General features: G+C 31.8%; 1 non-coding gene across 1 annotated transcript; it reads left to right on the top strand.

Annotated features, from left to right (window-relative positions):
* The first annotated feature begins 202 nt into the window (after window positions 1-202).
* On the top strand, window positions 203-321 carry LOC111745450. The gene has a single exon (XR_002782649.1). It is a non-coding gene; the product is annotated as a 5S ribosomal RNA (ribosomal RNA).
* Window positions 322-4,598: the final 4,277 nt, after the last annotated feature.

Below are 4,598 nucleotides of genomic sequence, written 5' to 3'. Positions count from 1 at the left end.
TGGTATATTAGCTGTGTGATACTGGAAAAATTAATTTGCCCTCATTATTTTCCTCTGTAAAATGATATAATAATAATGCTATTTATTTAGCAAAGTTATTATAAGGGTTAAAACAAATAAGACATATCAGGTGCTTATAGCCTGACACATGGTAAACACACAATAAGTAATAGTTATCATTATTTCCATTTTAAAGATGAGAGTCTATGGCCATGCCACCCTGAACAAGCCCAATCCTGTCTGATCTTGGAAGCTAAGCAGGGTTGGGCCTGGTTAGTACTTGGATGGGAGACTACCTAGGAAGACCAGGTGCTGTAGGCATAAAAGATAAAAAATAAGAGATTGTAAGATGACAAGGTCCTTGCAATCTGTGAGATCGACCAACGGTTGCCTCACCTAAAAAAAAAATAATAATAAAATAAAATAAAAAAATAAAGATGAGAAACTTGGCTGTGAGTTAAGGTCAGAAAATCAAGATTCAAATTCAGAGCATGAAATTCTAAAGCCTGTTATAATCATATTGTTCTAAACTTTCTATTTTTTTAATACTGCAACTCAAGATGAGTGTATTGTCAGTTGTGATTCCTGTGCTTTTTCATGCATGTTACTACTGTTGAGCCTGAACTAGTGAGAGTTTGTTTTTGGACGTAAAGGAGTCCATTATAACAAGAAATGTTATAAAAGGAAAACTACTAATATATAGAAATAAATTGTAACTGTATATAGAGAGTGAAAAGGCAAGATAAATATAGGCTGATAATTATTCATTTAGAGGATATTAGTACCAATGACAAAAATGGAGAAATTTAGGGAAAAAAAATATTAGGTTAGGAGACAAAATTGACTTTTACTGGGAGATTTGTTAATAGTATACTTGAATTGACTTTTATCTACATTAGATATTTCAGATATCATCCTTTTTTCCTGGCTAAGGTCCTAGATGAATGAGTCGCATACCTGAAGTTTCAATTTTCTTTTAGAACTAAAAATGGGTACATTTAACTTTATGTTGTAAGACCAAAGAATTTGCTCACTCATTAGAAAACTACTCAGAATCATAATGTAGAGCTGAGTCCAGAGGGAGAATAATATCTGGAAATAATTTTGGCTTAATTGCTCAGTCATTTTGCATGCATTTGAGAAAAATACTATGTGTATTCAAAAAGCTGATAGTAGATAATGAAAAAAGTGCCTTCATGTTCTGCAGTGAATTATCGATATCCTAAGGCACAGTGACTGACCTAATGGGTTAACTTGAAGTTCATAATAAAATCGTATCTGAAGCCAATTTTGTTTCATTGGAATCTCAGGAAGAACTTGTGAGGATTAATATCAGTGTTCTATGAAGAATGAAAATCCAGTAACATAAAAAGTAACGGTCGATTTTCTTCATTGACCACTGTTAATCCATTAGCAACTTAATTCCTTTAAAATATAACTTGTTCAAAATACTTAAGGTTGTCATTTTTATCACTGCTCATCAGAGACTGTCAATCATTTTTTAAAATTGTCAATCATAGTCAAATGAAGGTATTTTCAGAACTGATGGATAAAACTTTTTGACCTCATATTTTTAATAACCTTAAAATCACATGAAAAAGTATATAACTTAAACTCCATTCTTTGTCACTGACAACTTTAAAATTCAAAGTAAATTTTGGATACATATATTAGATTTGAATTTTAAGAAATCAGAAGTATGTATTCTGAAAAAATTATAGAAATGAGAGACTTGATACCTGGGTTCTGTTCTGTACTTTGCCGTCACTTGACTGAAGAAAATCTCTTTTCCTCCCTTGGAGTTCTGTTGTTTATTCTGTAAAACATATAAATAATATCTTACCTGCCTGATGAGGAGACTGAGAAAGTGATCTCATGTGTTTTCCTCCTATTCTGAGATTTATTATTACAAATCTTTTATGCTGTTGAAATGCGCAAGAGTAAACTAAAAACCAAATAAAATAAGGCAAAAGAGACTCAAACCATTTCTTTAGGCATAATTCCTCTACGAAATAAACGTCTACCTTCTAAATCTTGTCTTAGTATATTTTTAATCTCCTTCTCCACATCCTTTTAGTTTGTAGGTAAGTGTCAGAGACAGTCCCAGAATTCCTGGTTGAGGTGAGTGATGATAATCCTGTCTCCAGAAGCACCTTCATTTGGGGATTTCCCAAAATCTGATTGTATACTTCATAAAGATGCAAGATTACCAAATTATTAGAAAATACCAGAAAATTTGTTTCTACTCTTTTCCTTTCTGCAACCACACAGTCCTGGATTGTAGCTCATTGAAATGTTTGATAAATACTATGTATGCTCTCATGCAATTTATACTTCTTAAAAATTGAGATTCACTTGATAAATTTTATAATAGATAAGTTAAAACTTGACTGCTGTTTTATATCCTTCTGGCTTTCAAACTATAACTTAATTTTCAAATTCTAACTTCTCCACTTTTAAATACCCACCTCTGCTATTTTTTTTCAAATTCTTACAATTTCTGTCTATATAATTTCATTTATTAGAGTGAAGTTCCCACCAATTTGTTTCAAATTCTGAATTAAGAAAAGACCCATTCTTTTTGCATTTCAGCCAATCCAAAACTAATCTAAACATTTTCCTTGGGAAATTCGTAAGTGTTTGAAGCTCTTGCCAGCATTAAAAGTTCATTCTATGAGAAAAACTTAAAATATTTTTTAAATTGTTATTTGAGTGGCTGCTGTGTGTCAGAGAGTTAAACTGTTATGACCCTAAGATTTCTATTATCAATAGAACCATCTTCTTTTTTAATGTCCCATTCTGTAGCCCATTAAATATGTGTTGCCCTTTCTTACTTTTTACAAAAAAAAAAAGGGTGAGAGGGCATGCCTTTAGGATTGACCTAGCTCTGACAAATGGAAATAAATGAACAAAGTTTCTAGAAACATTTAAAATGGAGATCATCATTTTTCCTTCTTACCAAGTACACTAACACATTCAAAAGCACAGGTTACTCCACACATCAGTGGACAAATGCCCTATCACCCCAAGGGGAGTTTGACTCACTCAGACAAGAATCAAAGAGGCAAAAATTACGTAGGAAATAAGAGTTTTTGAGGAAAATAACTTAGTTATATAAACTAGAGTTAAAAATTTTTTAAATCATTTGCATGGTTAAAATGTATAAACATATAAGTGTTTAAAATGTTATTGATAAATATGGAGGACAATACAAATAATATCAAAATATAGTATTTTATTTTATCAGAATTAGTCCTATTAATGATCCTAACATACAAAGATAAATAAAGTAACATTACCCTCTTGCTTTCTAGAGAATTGTTACATTAACTATATGACACATAAATCTAATTTATCTAATTTGAGGTTATAATTTTTTATTATTATAAATAATGGTATTAAAGATATAATTTTATTTGTATCATCTTGAAATCAACGTAGGTCAGCCAACATTAAATAAGATTTAAGTATATTTCATGAATGTTTATTTGTGACAAAGAAGATAGTTTATATGCCAAATTGTGCTGTGATAAGTACTTTAGAAAATAATGTAACCAGACACTGCTTCTCTGGTGACTTCATCCATCATTTTTACCAGTCTGACTCACAAAGAAAACACAAAAGTAATGAAAGTAGGAAAAAAATATGATAAACCATGTGACGTTTTTGTTTATTTAGTTTTATTCTTAGCCTTAGTATCTTGTCTTTGTTTGTATTTTTAATATATGAAATACACAATTACACATTTTTTACTACATTCCAAAATACTTTACGGTTCTTAATCATTTCATCCTTGCACATACCCCATGAGAGGGGAGGTGAGGAAGAGTGAAGTAAAGTGATTTAATCATAAAAGATCAACTTCTATATGATTTTTGAGTAAGAGACATAAAGTATAGAAAGTATATCAGTTAATATTCATTTCAGATCTCAGAAATTACACATATTTCAACAGAAAAAAATAATATTAAATATGGTTAACCAGGTAATGAAGAATGGAAAAAGCTAAAAGAGTGTAGTAAGTCATCATAGAGGTAGCATCTACAAGTAGCAGTTTCTACCCCTAGGACTGTGGGAACAAAAGAAAGAGGTAGGTTATTTAAAAACTGTAAGTTAATTTTATGAATGAGAGTTAAAAAAAATGAAACTTAAGTCTTGGATAAGAGGACCTACAAAGCCATAGCTCAGTCCTTTGAGGAGGGGTGCTACTTGGATAGTACAGGGGTCTCTGAGCCAGGAGGAGGAACTGTTTGGGGTTGGAACCCAATCCTTTTAGGAGAGAGTGTCAGCCACCTGATACTACTGTCTCTGAAGGGCTCGATAAGACCATTTCTAAGAGTATTGGAGCAACTGCAAATTGAAATCATTATTGCTACTGGAACAATCTGTTACCGTCAGGATGAGGAAGCAAATGAGAGAATAATTTACTGCTTTCTTTTTTTCTCCTATAGGTTCCTTCTAGCAGCCATGATTAGCATCCTAACAGAGGACCAGTTAGTAAGAGGCATATAGTTTGCAGAGTCTCATCTCCCGGGTAACAAAAAATAAAAGATGAGTGGGTCAGAAACTTGATAGACAATAGGTTGTAAACCAGCACA

The sequence above is a fragment of the Pteropus vampyrus genome, unplaced genomic scaffold (assembly GCF_000151845.1).
Source record: "Pteropus vampyrus isolate Shadow unplaced genomic scaffold, Pvam_2.0 Scaffold155, whole genome shotgun sequence".
Lineage (NCBI taxonomy): Eukaryota > Metazoa > Chordata > Mammalia > Chiroptera > Pteropodidae > Pteropus > Pteropus vampyrus.
The sequence above is the reverse complement of the archived record's forward strand: the minus strand, read 5'-3'. Positions and strand labels throughout refer to the sequence as shown.